Here is a 17,224-nt window from a genome sequence, read left to right on the forward strand (position 1 = left end):
GAATCCCTGAGCTGACCTGATGAAACACGTGCCGTGGTTCCCCTGAGCAAGGCACTTATCCCTAATTGCATCTGTAAGTGTCTCTGGATAAGAGCATCTGCTGAAATGTCAAATGTACTCTGCTCTCTACACTTTCAGTTGCTAGAGTAGGTTCTGTCAGTCTTCAGCTGGGTTCTAGTTTATAACGTCAGAGACACGACTTAATAAATTAAAGAGATATAAGTTGAGGGATGGAATTCAGCATTTAACAAACGTGTAAACCAATACTTTAAATTACACATTTTAGCTTTTCATATGGCAGTGTCATGAAAACGAGGGAGATTCAACTCTTAGCCTACGAGGTCTGGAGCCTGCTGGTTTTCTGTTCTACCTGATAATTAATTGCACGCACCTTGTGTCCCAGGTCTAAATCAGTCCCTAATTAGAGGGAAACGATGAAAAAATGCAGTGGCTTCGAGGTCCTGAGTTGAGTTTGAAGGCTTTATAAGGACACTGCTGATGTGTAAATGGCCTAACTCTAACCTTAACCAATCCTTTAACCCTGACCCTTAACCTAACCCTAACCTTAGCCAAACCTTTAACCCTTAACCTAACTCTAACCTTAGCCAAACCTTTAACCCTGACCCTTAACCTAACTCTAACATTAACCAATCCTTTAACCCTGACCCTTAACCTAACCCTAACCTTAGCCAAACCTTTAACCCTTAACCTAACTCTAACCTTAACCAAACCTTTAACACTGACCCTTAATCTAACCCCCTAACCTTAACCAAACCTTTAACCCTGACCCTTAACCTAACTCTAACCTTAACCAAACCTTTAACACTGGCCCTTAACCTAACCCCCTAACCTTAACCAAACCTTTAACCCTGACCCTTAACCTAACCCTAACCTTAACCTAATTTTAACAAGTTCTGAAATTAAATATTGGTTTGGAGTGTCTGTACAGACTTTTCCTCAAAACGACAGGTTGACAACATTGCAGTGTAGTAGTGTGAACATCCCTTATCTTCCCTACCCCCTCAAACCCCCTTCTGAGAACCCCCGCTCCGTCGATCGGCCCCGGTCACAGTCACCATAGCAATGAGGTTGAAGATTAAAGGGTGATATTGTTTGAACTTGACCCCCAATGATGACTCCATGACAACCATAACTGGTATGACATCACAAGGCCCTGTATGAGTCATAATACAGCTGGCCTTGTAGGGAGAGGCTGAAGGACTGCTGATGAGAGTGTGTGTGTGTGTTTCTGTCTCTGTGAGGTGTGTGTGTGTGTGTCTCTGTCTGTGTGTCTCTGTCTGTGTGTGTGAAAACATTATTGTGTTGTGCATGTAGTAACAGTCAAAAATTTGGACACACCTACTCATTCCAGGATTGTTCTTTTTCTTTTTACTATTTTCTACATTGTAGAATCATAGTGAAGACATCAAAACTATGCCACCATTGGCCTTGATGACAGCTTTGCACACACTTGGCATTCTCTCAATCAGCTTCACCTGGAATGCTTTTCCAACAGTCTTTAAGGAGTTCCCACATATGCTGAGCACTTGTTGGCTGCTTTTTCCAACTCATCCAAAAACATCTGATGCATCTGATGCAGCACTCCATCACTCTCCTTCTTGGTGAAATAGCCTTTACACAGCCGAGAGGTGTGTTGGGTCATTGTCCTGTTGAAAAACAAATGATAGTCCCACTAAGGGCAAACCAGATGGGATGGCATATCGCTGCAGAATGCTGTGGTAGCCATGCTGGTTAAGTGTGCCTTGAATTCTAAATAATTCACTGACAGTGTCACCAGCAAAGCACCCCCACACCATCACACCTCCTCCCCCATGCTTCACGGTGGGAACTACACATGTAGAGATCACCCGTTCACCTACTCTGTGTCTCACAAAGACACAGCGGTTGGAACCAAAAATCTCAAATTTGGACTCAATAGACTGGTGGAATCTGTCCTTTGGTCGAATGTCCATTACTTGTGTTTCTTGGCCCAAGCAAGTCTCTTCTTATTGGTGTCCTTTAGTAGTGGTTTCTTTGCAGCAATTCGACCATGAAGGCCTGATTCATGCAGTCTCCTCTTAACAGTTGATGTTGAGATGTGTCTGTTACTTGAACTCTGTGAAGCATTTATTTGGGCTGCAATCTGAGGTGCAGTTAAAACTTCTTGGTGACAGGGAGCAGTATTCGGAAATTCAGATGAATAATGTGCCCAAATTAAACTGCCTGCTACTCGGACCCAAAAGGTAGGATATGCATATTATTAGTAGATTTGGATAGAAAACACTCTGAAGTTTCTAAAACTGTTTGAATGATGTCTGTGAGTATAACAGAACTCATATGGCAGGCAAAAACTGAGAAAAAATCCAACCAGGAAGTGGTTTGTAGTTTTTCAAGTAATTGCCTAGCCAAACTACAGTGTCTGTGGGGTCATTTTGGACTTCCTAAGGCTTCCACTAGATGTCAACAGTTTTTAGAACCTTGTTTCATGCTTCTACTGTTACTGGGGAGAGAATAAGAGCTGTCTCAAGCCTGGGACCAGTGAGTTGTTTACTGCGCGGGCACACAGGCGCACCGTTCCTTCTTTTTCTTCTGTAATGAATACGCTATTGTCCGGTTGGAATATTATCCAAGATTTATGTTAAAAAACCCTAAGGATTAATTGTAAATGTAATTTGACATGTTTCTACAAACGGTAATCATTTACATTACATTTTTGTCATTTAGCAGACGCTCTTATCCAGAGCAACTTACAGTTGTGAATGTATACATTTAATTTCATTGCATGCATTTTATTTTTGTAAATGTTGTACTGGCCCCCCGTGGGAATCGAACCCACAACCCTGGCGTTGCACACACCATGCTGGCGTTGCAAACACCATGCTCTACCAACTGAGCCACAGGGAAGACAATGGAACATTAATGGAACATTTAGACTCTTCGTCTCTGGTTTTGCGCTCGCGCATTTTGCCTTTGGATAGTGACCTGAACGCGCGAACAAAAGGAGGTATTTGGACTTAAATATGGAGTTTATCGAACAAAACTAACATTTCTTGTGGAAGTGGGAGTCCTGGTAGTGCATTCCGACGAAGATCAGCAAAGGTAAGTGAAGATTTATAATACTATTTCTGAGTTTTGTTGACTCCAGAACTTGGCGGGTAACTGTATAGCTTGCTTTGATGGCTGAGCTCTGTACTCAGAATATTGAACAATGTGCTTTCGCCGTAAAGCTATTTTGAAATCTGACACAGCGGTTGCATCAATAACTGTTGTAAATTTTATCAACGTTTATGATGAGTATTTTTGTAAATTGATGTGCTCATTCACCGGAAGTTTTGGAGGCAATACATTTCCTGAACATCATGCGCCAATGTAAAATGGGGTTTTTGGATATAAATATAAACTTTATCGAACAAAACATACATGTATTGTGTAACATTGAGTCCTGGGAGTGTCATCTGATGAAGATCATCAAAGGTTAGTGATTCATTTTAGCTGTATTTCTGGTTTTTGCGACGCCTCTCCTTGCTTGGAAAATGGCTGTGTGGTTTTTCTTGTCTCGGCGCTGTCCTAACATAATTTTAATGTTATGCTTTCGCCGTAAAGCCTTTTTGAAATCGGACAATGTGGTTGGATTAACGAGAAGTGTATCTTTAAAATGGGATATAATGGTTGTATGTTTGAGAAATTTGAATTATGAGATTTTTGTTGTTTTGAATTTGCCGCCCTGCTATTTCACTGGCTGTTGAATAGTGTGTCCTGCGGGTGGGACTCTAGCGTCCCACATGTTCCAGAGAGGTTATCGCTAATGAACTTATCCTCTGTAGCAGAGGTAACTCTGGGTCTTCCTTTCCTGTGGCGGTCCTCATGAGAGCCAGTTTCATCATAGCGTTTGATGGTTTTTGCAACTGCACTTGAAGAAACTTTCAAAGTTCTTGATATTTTCCAGATTGACTGACCTTCACGATTTAAAGTAAGGATGGACTGTTGTTTCTCTTTGCTTATTTGAGCTGGTCTTGCCATAATATGGACTTGGTCTTTTACCAAATAGGGCTTTCTTCTGTACACCACCCTACCTTGTCACAACTCAACAGATTGGCTCAAATGCGTGAACAAAATGTACTTTAAACAAGGCACACCTGTTAATTAAAATGCATTCCTGGTGACTACTTTATGAAGCTGGTTGAGAGAATGCCAAGAGTGTGCAAAGCCGTCATCAAGGCAAAGGGTGGCTACTTTGAAGAATCTCAAATCTCAAATATATTTGGATTTGTTTAACACTTTTTTGGTTTCTACATGATTCCACATGTGTCATTTCATAGTTTTGATGTCTTCACTATGATTCTACAGTGTAGAAAACAGTAAAAATAAAGAAAAACCCTGGAATGAGTAGCTATTCTAAAACTTTTGACTGGTACTGTATGTGCCACTTTATGCGGTGTTTACATTGAGTGTACAAAACATTAAGAACACCTTACCCTCAGAACAGCCTCAATTTGTTGGGGCATGGACTCTACAAGGTGTCATAAGACTTCCACAGGGATGCTTGTCCATGTTGACTCCAATGCTTCCCACAGTTGTGTCAAGTTGGCTGGATGTCCTTTGGGTGGTGGACCATTCCTGATACACACCGGAAACTGTTGAGCGTGAAAAACCCAGCAACGTCGCAGTTCTTGACACAAACCGGTGTCCTACCCCTACTTTCATACCCCGTTCAAAGGCACTTCAATATTTTGTCTTGCCCATTCACCCTCTGAATGGCACACACACTCAAAAAATCCATGTCTCAATTGTCTCAAGGCTTAAACATCTTTCTTTAACCTGTCTCCTCCCCTTCATCTACACTGATTGAAGTGGACTTAATAAGTGACATCAATAAGAGGTCATAGCTTTCACCTGGATTCACCTGGACAGTCTGTCATGGAAAGAGAAGGTGTTCCTAATGTCTTGTACACTGTGTATATATGTGTCTATTTGTGAATCCGTGAACACATGTACACTCTGTCTAATCATAGTAGTGAACATGCTCTGTAGTGGTCTAGTGGTGTACAGGTCATGGTAGTGGTGTACAGGTCAGTGTAGTGGTGTACAGGTCAGTGTAGTGGTCTAGTGGTGTACAGGTCAGTGTAGTGGTCTAGTGGTGTACAGGTCAGTGTAGTGGTGTACAGGTCAGTGTAGTGGTCTAGTGGTGTACAGGTCAGTGTAGTGGTCTAGTGGTGTACAGGTCAGTGTAGTGGTGTACAGGTCAGTGTAGTGGTCTAGTGGTGTACAGGTCAGTGTAGTGGTCTACTGGTGTACAGGTCAGTGTAGTGGTCTAGTGGTGTACAGGTCAGTGTAGTGGTCTAGTGGTGTACAGGTCAGTGTAGTGGTGTACAGGTCAGTGTAGTGGTCTAGTGGTGTACAGGTCAGTGTAGTGGTCTAGTGGTGTACAGGTCAGTGTAGTGGTCTAGTGGTGTACAGGTCAGTCTAGTGGTGTACAGGTCAGTGTAGTGGTCTAGTGGTGTACAGGTCAGTGTAGTGGTCTAGTGGTGTACAGGTCAGTGTAGTGGTGTACAGGTCAGTGTAGTGGTCTAGTGGTGTACAGGTCAGTGTAGTGGTCTACTGGTGTACAGGTCAGTGTAGTGGTCTAGTGGTGTACAGGTCAGTGTAGTGGTGTACAGGTCAGTGTAGTGGTCTAGTGGTGTACAGGTCAGTGTAGTGGTGTACAGGTCAGTGTAGTGGTCTAGTGGTGTACAGGTCAGTGTAGTGGTCTAGTGGTGTACAGGTCAGTGTAGTGGTCTAGTGGTGTACAGGTCTGTGTAGTGGTCTAGTGGTGTACAGGTCAGTGTAGTGGTGTACAGGTCAGTGTAGTGGTCTAGTGGTGTACAGGTCAGTGTAGTGGTCTAGTGGTGTACAGGTCAGTGTAGTGGTCTAGTGGTGTACAGGTCAGTGTAGTGGTCTAGTGGTGTACAGGTCAGTGTAGTGGTCTAGTGGTGTACAGGTCAGTGTAGTGGTCTAGTGGTGTACAGGTCAGTGTAGTGGTGTACAGGTCAGTGTAGTGGTCTAGTGGTGTACAGGTCAGTGTAGTGGTCTAGTTGTGTACAGGACACTGTGTGTGACCACATCAAGGCTTGGCATATCAACACCACATTCATAATGACTGGAAACGTGTTTGGAGTATAGATACCACCCAGTGTGTGTGTGTGTGTGTGTGTGTGTGTGTGTGTGTGTGTGTGTGTGTGTGTGTGTGTGTTCTGTAGAGATACCACCGGTCCCATTACATTTCTCCTTGCAGTGCACCTGCTCTATGCATGATTACCTACCAATCTCCCCGATACACACACACACAGACACACAGACACACAGACACACAGACACACACACCGGCCTCTTCAATACACTCCCTTTGTATGACTGTCTCTCCTCCCCTGGCACCACTCACCTATCTCTTTGTCTTTCTCTTTCTCTCTCTTCTCCCTTTCTCTTTCTCTCTCTCCCTTCCTCTCTCTCTTCTCCCTCACTTTTTCTCTCTCTCTCTCTCCCTTTCTCTCTGTCTCTCTCTCAGTATAAATCTGGTTGTATATGTGTAATGAGGGATTGGAAGTTATTTTAATAAGAGGATTGGGGCATGAGGTCGGTGTGAAGCTAAGCTGTGTGAGTGTGTCTGTGTCTGTGTTCTTTCTATGTGTGTGTGTGTGTGTGTTATGAATATATTGAGACAGAAAATCCATATCCTTTTACCTGAGCATTCACAAAGGACATAAAAAACATCACTCATACTTTCATATATTTTGCTTTAAGCTTTCTCTCTCTTTTTCAGCTCTCTCTGGCTGAGCGATTAACCCAAATGTCAGTTTTTTGGGGGGGGTTTGAACAATGTTGGTTCAATTTGTTGAATTCCATTTAGTTCCTTTTTTCTGTGAGTGCATTGCACAGGTTCCCTAGAGATCAATCAGACCAAGCCTGAACTGTGCGATGTAGTAGGGAGTTGTAGTTTCCAACACGGCAATATTCTACATAGTTTAGCACAGAAAACGTGTTAAATAACTTCAATGGCCAGCGATCGAGACGGTTAGAGAGCGTTTGCTCCGTGAGGTATCTCTACCTGAAAATGCATCATCTAAGTGATTGATAGTTGGTGTTCAGTAGTCATAAAAGTATGCCTTGTTTACTTTGAAGAACTCCAAAATAGCAGCTCTGTAGAGATGAGATGATGACTTGGAATGACATAATACAGTCATCAAATAGGCCTAAAACAAATGTAATATATACAACAACTGAACTTTTTTATTAAAGTAATGTGAAGAAATGGTGATAAGCAGTAATGGGACTTTTATCAATTATTTTATTCTGTGTTACAGCATTCAACACACATAATGTATAGTGCATTTCATGTAAAAATAAAATAATCCAAACTGATAATCGAAAAAAACGACCTCAAAAAGCATTAATCGCTCAGCACTATTCTTTCCTCACCCCCTCTTTTTATCTCTCTCTCTCTGTCTTTCTCTCTCTCTCTGTCTTTCTCTCTTTCTCTCTGTCCGTCTCTTTCTCTCTGTCCGTCCTTCTGTCCCTGCCTCCCCCCACATCCTTGTCTTTCTGTCTGTTTGACATGTAAACTGCCATATCCCGTAGACATCTAATTAACATCATCAACATGAATTAACAGCCGTCAGACTTGCCAAAACAGCCAATTAGGCGAACTGAAGGGTGCGACCCAATCACAGAGCTCTTACCTCTGATTGACAGGGTCGGGCAGGGAGGTGATTGGAGGGCTTTGGAGGGGTCATGCCCGCCAAGCCCCAGGGCCAATAGTGTCTCTCTCCATCATTATCTGGGAGTGTGAAGTGTGTGTGTGAAATGTGTGTTAAGTGTGTGTGTGTGTGTGTGTGTCTGTGTGTGTGTGTGTGTGTGTGTGTGTGTGTGTGTGTGTGTGTGTGTGTGTGTGTGTGTGTGTGTGTGTGTGTGTGTATACAGAAGAGCTAGTTAGTGAGTTTCTGTCTACTGAGGAGTTCAGAGATCACAACTTTGGATGTTCAATATCATCATCAGTTTATACTCACTTCCTCAGTGTATGTGTGTGTTTCTGTGTGTGTATGTGTGTGTTTCTGTGTGTGTATGTGTGTGTTTGTGAAAATAATAGCATAATCAAAACAGTCTTGGCTTCTTTCACTTGACCAATAAGCCAGTAGACTGATGGCCTTGACTCAGTTTCAGATTAAATCCCTTTTCCTCATTAGTTTCTCTCTTTCTTTGTTCTCAACCCCCCACCACCTCCCCCTGTACAATCTCATGTCTTTTTCTCCTATTTCACCCCCCCTCCCTTTCTTTTCTCCTCCTTCTCTCCTCCTTTCCTCAGACATTTTCTCCATCTCTCCTTAGCAGTTGGTCAAAGGAAATTATAATTTTTTTCTAAAGCCAAGCACATCGCCTGCTATTTTGTTACCAAGCAACAAGGGTGTGTTTGTGTCCTACGGTGTGTGTTGGTGTTTGTGTTTGTACGGTGTGTGTGTGTTTGTACGGTGTGTGTGCTGTGCTGTGGGGGCATGAGAATTTGGTCCACTCTTCATGGGAGTTGATAGCACCTTGTCCACTATCAACTAACCAGTCAAAGAGGGGGAGAGTAGGAGTGTGCCTCAATGTGCATACAGACACCAGTTCATATACACAGTATGTCTGTTTGATTTGAAGTGATTCAGAACCTTGAGCTGTATTTGTTCAACGTTAATATCTAATTAATATCTATTTAGTTTGTAAGTACTGTATGTTCCAACACCTGTCTGCTTCTCCTGCAAGGTCTGTCTCCTCTCCTCCAAAGACACACATTTAATTAGGGACCGCGTGTGTGTGTGCGTGTGTGTGTGTGTGTCTGTGTTTGTCACAGCATTGAATCGTGCTTCCGCGTAATTGCCAATCCCTGGCCATGCAGTGTTTGAAGTGTAGGAGGTGGAAATAAATTGCTGGTCCCAAATTGCTTAAATTAAGTGTGTGTGTGTGTGTGTGTGTGTGTGTGTGTGTGTGTGTGTGTGTGTGTGTGTGTGTGTGTGTGTGAAACGATGAGCCAACCTCTTGTTCCATTAGGGGTACTTTTCCTCTCTTCTCCTCCCTCCACCCCTCCTTTCATCCCTCCCTCTAACCGGTGAACATATGGCCCTTGGTCCCCCCTCGCTGTCCCTGGACAAAGGTGCTTGCCAGACATCTTTTGGACGGAGGGTATAAGAGTGGAACGAGTGAGGAGGGGAGGAGGAGAAGAGTTTTGGATGAGGGGAGGGCTTCAGTCCTGACTGGAAAGAGGAGGGGTGAGGAGAGAGAGAGAGAGAGAGAGAGAGAGAGAGAGAGAGAGAGAGAGAGACAAAGAGAGAGACAAAGAGAGAGACAAAGAGAGAGACCTGAGCTAATGAAGTCATGTAGGTATGGAAACACGTTCAGAGATGCTCAGGGTCCAATCGTTTAGCTGTTCATCAATCATTCTCTCCTCCACCAGTAGCACTTATAGTGGATCAATGGTCTCCATGACGATAGAACAGGACTCATCAACATCTGTACTGGCCCAAGTAAATCCACTCTTTATGGTCACACACACACCACAGTCTCATCAACATCTGCATGGTCAGTCTACAAATTCCCTGTTTATGGTCTGCTGGGGACTGGGACTGGGAATAGATGGGTAGTGTTCAATATAAATGGGACAATCCAGTGTTACATTTAGCACTTTAGAAAGCATCCCTTCTGTATCAAACGCATTAGAATTACATTTGGAAGAGGTCTGTCCATGATGAGGCATTGCTGTGCTTTCTTGAAATCTCAGCCGTCCAGACAGGTCAGGTTCTAGTTTTATCACACCTGGATTACTGCCCAGCTGTGTGGTCATGTGCGGCAAAGAGGGACATAGGCAAATTGCAGTTGGTCCAGAATAGAGCATCAGGTATTGCACTTAGATGAACACGGAGGGCGGATGTCAATAACATGCAGGTTTATCTCACCTGGCTCAAAGTTGAGGAGAGATTGACTGCATCACTGTTGGTCTTTGTGTGAGATGTTGATGTGTTGAACTGTTCAAACAGTTGGCACACAGTTCTGACACTCATCGGTATCACACAACACATGGAACCAGAGGTGTCTTCACAGTCCCCAGGTCCAGATCAGAGACTGGGAAACACACAGTGTTAAATAGAGCCATGACTACATGGAACTCTGCCACCCCAGGTAACTCAAGCTAGCAATAAAACCAGATTCAACAACCAGATAAAAGAACACCTTACGGCCCAACGGGTCTGGGAAGAGACGGACATGTTGATATACTTTGTAATTGAATTCACACTGGGTTATGTATTGTATCATGTAGGTGGGTGGCCTTGTACGAGCTTTGGCTATATCATGTATTTTATTTGTTGTGTTGTTTCCTGTTTGGACCCCAGGAAGAGTAGCCGTTGCCTTAGCAACAGCTAATTGGGGATCCCAATAAAATACCAAAAATACTAAACACACTTCCAGTTGTTCTGTTTGGCTGCTTCATTTTAATACTACAGGGACAAAGCTATTGGCACCATACAGTAATATCAATACACTCAACCCCATTAGATGAAGTCAGACATGTGGTGACAGGTGTTGTACTACACGGTGTGTGTGTGTGTGTGCATGTCGTTAAGGAACATTGTATACAGTCCTCATTGAGCTTTAATATATTGGTTTCTATTGTTCCATGTATGTGTCACCTTTGACTCATCTGAATGGGTTAACCAATGGAGAGAGAGATGGATGGGCATCACACACACACACACACACACACACACACACACACACACACACACACACACACACACACACACACACACACACACACACACACACACACACACACACACCATGTGTCATGCCGAGAGGTTCATGCACACTGATATGTTTAATTACAGGAGGATGAAAGAGAGGAAGGAGTTGCTTGGGGATAAATTATTTATCCCTCCATCCACAGGGAGATGGAGAGGTGGGTGCAGGGAGATGGAGAGGTGGGTTCAGGGAGATGGAGAGGTGGGTGCAGGGAGATGGAGAGGTGGGTTCAGGGAGATGGAGAGGTGGGTTCAGGGAGATGGAGAGGTGGGTGCAGGGAGATGGAGAGGTGGGTGCAGGGAGATGGAGAGGTGGGTTCAGGGAGATGGAGAGGTGGGTGCAGGGAGATGGAGAGGTGGTTTCAGGGAGATGGAGAGGTGAGTTCAGGGAGATGGAGAGGTGGGTGCAGGGAGATGGAGAGGTGGGTTCAGGGAGATGGAGAGGTGGGTGCAGGGAGATGGAGAGGTGGGTGCAGGGAGATGGAGAGGTGGGTTCAGGGAGATGGAGAGGTGGGTTCAGGGAGATGGAGAGGTGGGTTCAGGGAGATGGAGAGGTGAGTTCAGGGAGATGGAGAGGTGGGTTCAGGGAGATGGAGAGGTGGGTTCAGGGAGATGGAGAGGTGAGTTCAGGGAGATGGAGAGGTGGGTTCAGGGAGATGGAGAGGTGGGTTCAGGGAGATGGAGAGGTGGGTTCAGGGAGATGGAGAGGTGGGTTCAGGGAGATGGAGAGGTGGGTTCAGGGAGATGGAGAGGTGGGTTCAGGGAGATGGAGAGGTGGGTTCAGGGAGATGGAGAGCTGGGTTCAGGGAGATGGAGAGGTGGGTTCAGGGAGATGGAGAGGTGGGTTCAGGGAGATGGAGAGGTGGGTTCAGGGAGATGGAGATGTGGGTGCAGGGAGATGGAGAGGTGGGTTCAGGGAGATGGAGAGGTGGGTTCAGGGAGATGGAGAGGTGGGTTCAGGGAGATGGAGACGGAGAGAGAGGAAGATGGATGGAAGAGAGGAAGGGAGTAGAAGAATGGAGGGGTGGACTTGATAAACATGAAACAGTGGCTTAATCATTTCATCACAGATGGAAGAAAGAGAGAGAGAAGAGAGGGATGAGGACAGAGAGGATAGACAAATGAAAGAGGGGAAGTACAGTGCGATTATTGCGTTTTGAGGTTGGTTTGAGTATTAGAAAATTATCTTGGTTTTCAATTTCGGTTTCGATTATTATAATTGTTTACATTAAATGCACTAGTCATTATGTGAGTTGAATGCTGTAACAACACAGAAACAATTAATACAAGTCCCATGATGGTAGTTACTGCCCATGACTACTTTTTAACCATCATTTATCCACATGACTTTACGTGTAATGAAATGTATCAGTGGAAATGAGAAGGTGATACTAGCGACTGGCTGGCGTGGTAGCACAGCGTGATGACTCACCCCCATTATGCCATATGGATGGCAGACCATCTGTGGGCTACCACAGGGTCAAACACACCTGATCTGGGTCAATCTCTAGGAAGAGACGTTCCCACAGAACCCTGGGGTCACTGACGCCAGGAGAGGTCTGACGACTGAGGAAAACTCTGTTACTGTGTGAATTAAATGGTCGTGTTTGGTTTGTTTCAAGATCTGATAAAGAGCTGCATATTTTGATATGTCTTATTGTTTTCTGGTTGATGTATTTTAAAGTGACTGGATTGAAATGGTATTATTGGGTTGACTAGTTATCAGGCACATTCATGTTGTCTGGTCATAACATTCAAATTGAGCTGATTAGATTAGAATCTGGGCGTGTAGTTCCTGCCTATTGTTTTTACTAGCAAAGTGTTAAGAAATGTTCATTCAGGTTGGAGGTGCGTTCCAGCTTGAATGTGGTTAAAAGGGCAGTGAATTCTGTCATACTGTATCAGACACACATAGGTTTGTCTCTTAGAAACTATTCTGCACTGAAGACACGTGTAACCACGTTGTTTTAGCCTGTTGGGGATTAATCAAGTCACATTTTTATTGGTCACATACACATATTTAGCAGATGTTATTGTGGGTGTAGTGAAATGCTTGTAAAAATTATTAAAGTGACCAGTGATTCCATGTCTATGTACATAGGACAGCCGTCTCTAAGGTGCAGGGTTGAGTGACCGGGTGGTAGGCTGCTAGTGATGGCTATTCTCGGTCCCAGCTTTGATGCACCTGTACTGACCTCGCCTTCTGGATGGTAGCGGGGTGAACAGGCAATGGCTTGGGTAGTTGTTGTCCTTGTTGATATATTTGGCCTTCCTGTGACATCGGGAACTGTAGGTGTCCTGGAGGGCAGGTAGTCTGCCGCCGGTGCTGCGTCGGGCAGACCGCACCACCCTCTGGTGGGCCCAGAGGTGGTGGGCGGTGCAGTTGTCATACCAGGCGGTGATACAGCCCGACAGGATGCTCTCAATTGTGCATCTGTAAAAGTTTGTGAGGGTCTTAGGGGCCAAGACAAATTTATTTTGCCTCCTGAGGTTGAAGAGGCACTGTTGCGCCTTCTTCACCACGCTGTCTGTGTGGATGGACCATTTCAGATTGTCAGTGATGTGTATGCTTTTTACCTTCTCCACTGCGGTCACATCGATGTGAATAAGGGCGTGCTCCCTCTGCTGTTTCCTAAAGTCCACGATCATCTCCTTTGTTTTGTTGACGTTGAGGGAGAGGTTATTTTCCTGACACCACTCTGCCAGGGCCCTCACCTCCTCCCTGTAGGCGGTCTCGTCGTTGTTGGTAATCAGGCCTACTAATGTTGTGTCGTCTGCAAACTTGATGATTGAGTAGGAGGCGTTCGTGGCCACGCAGTCATGGGTGAACAGGGAGTACAGGAGAGGGCTGAGCACGCACCCATGTGGGGCCCCAGTGTTGAGGATCAGCGAAGTGGCAATGTTGTTTCCTACCTTCACCACCAGGGTTTACACAGGGCGGGGTTGAGACCCAGGGCCTTAGGCTTAATGATGAGCTTGGAGGGTACTATGTTGTTGATGGCTGAGCTGTAGTCAAAGAACAGCATTCTGACGTAGGTATTCCTCTTGTCCAGATGGGATAGGACAGTGTGCAGTGCGATGGCGATTGCATCGTCTGTGGATCTATTGGGGCGTTATGCAAATTGAAGTGGGTCTAGGGTGACAGGTAAGGTGGAGGTGATGTGATCCTTAACTCTGTGGTATTTTGTAATGTAACATGTATTTTCATGTACACTGGAATTGTTTGCAATGATTTCATGACTAATAAATGATATTAGTTGAATTCAGTAAATGCATTCCTCGTTTTACATATTATTATTTGATTATGTCTATGATTTAGTAGGTCTGTTGACAGATGTTATTTACACATAGCACATGCTTGGGCACTACCTTGACATCCCTGATCTACTTCACTCAATAAAGGAACGCTAGAACATTAGTTGCCAGGGTTACTGATTTGTATCTAGCCTCTTAATAACTGCATAACGTTGCAAGATAGACACGTTCATTATAGTCACACTGATCCGGTGACGCAACGATTCGCTATCTTGCTCGATCCTCCAGAGACGCATTTATTCACTTAATAATGGAGTCAGATTGATAAATGTAGTTTATTATCATTCAGCATCATTTCTACACATCTACATCATTTGTTGTGTTTGTTACATTTGTTTTATTTGATTAATTTATTATTTCGTTCCATGTCATCATCTCATCTCTATAGAGCTGCTGCCTATGCTGTCTGACAAAATCTCTGTTTTGTAGTTCTTCAAAGTAAATAAGGCCTACTTTTATGACTGCTGAACACCAACTATCAATCACTTAGATCATGTATTTTCAGGTAGAGATACCTCACGGAGCAAGAGCTCTCTATCCCCCATCACACTTTCTTCTGTCTCTTCTCTCTCTCTCTCTCGCCGTGTCTGCACATGCCGCATGGACCGGACAAGTAGGCGTGCAATGGATTATGGTCATTGTAGTTAATTACCACGTTTTCTGTGCTAAACTATGTCAAATAGTGACCTGTTGGAAACTACAGCTCCCTACTACATCGCACAGTTCGTACTTCATCTGTTTTATCTCTAGAGAAACTGCAGTGCAATGTGCGCATTGGGCAAAAGTAATATAATTGAAAAACATTTGAATTCAAATCATAGAACCAACATTGGACAATTAGTTATTGAAAAAAGAAAAATAACCGAAATGGAGCGGGCAAAGATAAAAAGAGGACGAGTGATGGAGGATTGAGAGAGAGAGAAACAGATGATAGAGAGGTAGAAGGAGAGGCCAGAATGTCAAGGGGGTGGAGAGAGTGATGGAGAATGAGAGAGAGAGAGAAACAGATGATAGAGAGGTAGAAGGAGAGGCCAGAATGTCAAGGGGGTGGAGAGAGTGATGGAGAATGAGAGAGAGAGAGAAACAGATGATAGAGAGGTAGAAGGAGAGGCCAGAATGTCAAGGGGGTGAAGAGAGTGATGGAGAATGAGAGAGAGAGAGAAACAGATGATAGAGAGGTAGAAGGAGAGGCCAGAATGTCAAGGGGGTGGAGAGAGTGATGGAGAATGAGAGAGAGAGAGCTTCTAAAAGATATGATCAAAAGAGCTGTTATCTCGAGGGGTTCAGGGTAGAGGGTCTCTCTCCCTCTCTTTCCCTCTCCCTCCTCTCTCTCTCTCTCTCTCTCTCTCTCTCTCTCTCTCTCTCTCTCGCCATCTGTCTGATTTCTGGGTTTATATTTTATTCAGTTAACGTGCTGCTCATCGTTATTGAAGAGACCCACCTGTGATGGCTTGGGAGAGATTCATTTTGTGATTTCCTATTAGGAAAACAACTCTTGGATTGAGATCTAGATCCCATGATGAAGATGTGTGTGATCTACATATCAGGTGAGATCTTGACTGGAACTGAAACGCTTTCAGTAGTTCCAATGCCTTCAGAAAGTATTCATACCCCTTGACTTAATGAATCCACATGTTATGGTGTTATAGCCTGAATAATGACAAAGTGAAAACATCTTTATAGACATTTTTGCTAATTTATTGAAAATGAAATACAAAAATATTATATTTACATAAGTATTCACACCCCTGAGTCAGTACATGTTAGAATCACCTTTTGGGTTATTAAAGTCTCTAAGAGCATTACACACCTATTTGCACATTGTTCTATTGTAAATTCTTTAAGCTCTGTCTAGTTGGTTGGTGATCATTGCTAGACAGACATTATCAAGTCTTGCCATAGATTTTTTAAGATGATTTAAGTCAAAATGGTAATTAGTCCACTCAGGAACATTCAACGTTGTCTTGGTAAGCAACTCCAGTGTATAGCTGGCCTTGTGTTTTAGGTTATTGTCCTGCTGAAAGGGGAATTTGTCTCCCAGTGATTGAACCAAGTTTTTCCTCTATGATTTTGCCTGTGATCAGCTCTATTCCATTTCTTTTTATCCTAAAAAACTCCTTAGTCCTTGCCGATGACAAGCATACCATAACATGATGCAGCCACCACCATGCTTGAAAATAGTGGTTCTCAGTGATGTGTTATGTTGGATTTGCCCCAAACATTACACTTTCTATTCAGGACATAACATTTATTTATTTGTTACAGTTTTTGCAATTTTACTTTAGTGCTTTATTGCAAACAGTATGCATGTTTTGGAATATTTGTAATATGTACAGGCTTCCTTCTTTTCACTCATTCATTTTGGTTAGTGTTGTGAAGTAACTACAATGTTGTTGATCCATCCTCAGTTTTCTCCTATCACAGCCAAGGTGTGAATACTTTCTGTAACTGTTTTAAAGTCACAATTGGCCTCATGGTGAAATCCCTGAGCGGTTTCCTTCCTGTCCGGCAACTGAGTTAGGAAGGACCCCTGTATCTTTGTAGTGACTGGGTGTATAGATACATCGTCTAAAGTGTAATTAATAACTTCACCATGGGATATGCAATGTCTGCTTTTTTTACCCATCTACCAATAGGTGCCCTTTGTGAGGAAAACCATTTGAAAAACCTCCCTGTTCACTGTGGTTGAATCTGTGTTTGAAATTCACTGCTTGACTGAGGGACCTTACAGATAATTGTATGTGTGGGGTACAAAGATGAGGTGAACACTATTATTGCACACAGAGTGAGTCCATACAACTTATTATGTGACTTGTTAAACACATTTTGACTCCTGAACTTATTTAGGCTTGCCATAACAAAGGGATTGAATACTTATTTACTCAAGACCTGTCACGATCGTCAAAAGGAGTGGACCAAAGCGCAGCGTGGTGAGTGTTCATCGTATTTTATTACCTCAGAACACTACAAACAAAAAGGAATAATCAATGAATACGACCGTAACGTCTTGTAGGCTAAACAAGCAGTACAAAATAAAGATCCCACAACTACAGGTGGGGAAAGGCTGCCTAAGTATGATTCCTAATCAGAGACAACGATAGACAGCT

This window comes from Salmo trutta, unplaced genomic scaffold (assembly GCF_901001165.1).
Source record: "Salmo trutta unplaced genomic scaffold, fSalTru1.1, whole genome shotgun sequence".
NCBI classification, from domain to species: Eukaryota; Metazoa; Chordata; class Actinopteri; order Salmoniformes; family Salmonidae; genus Salmo; species Salmo trutta.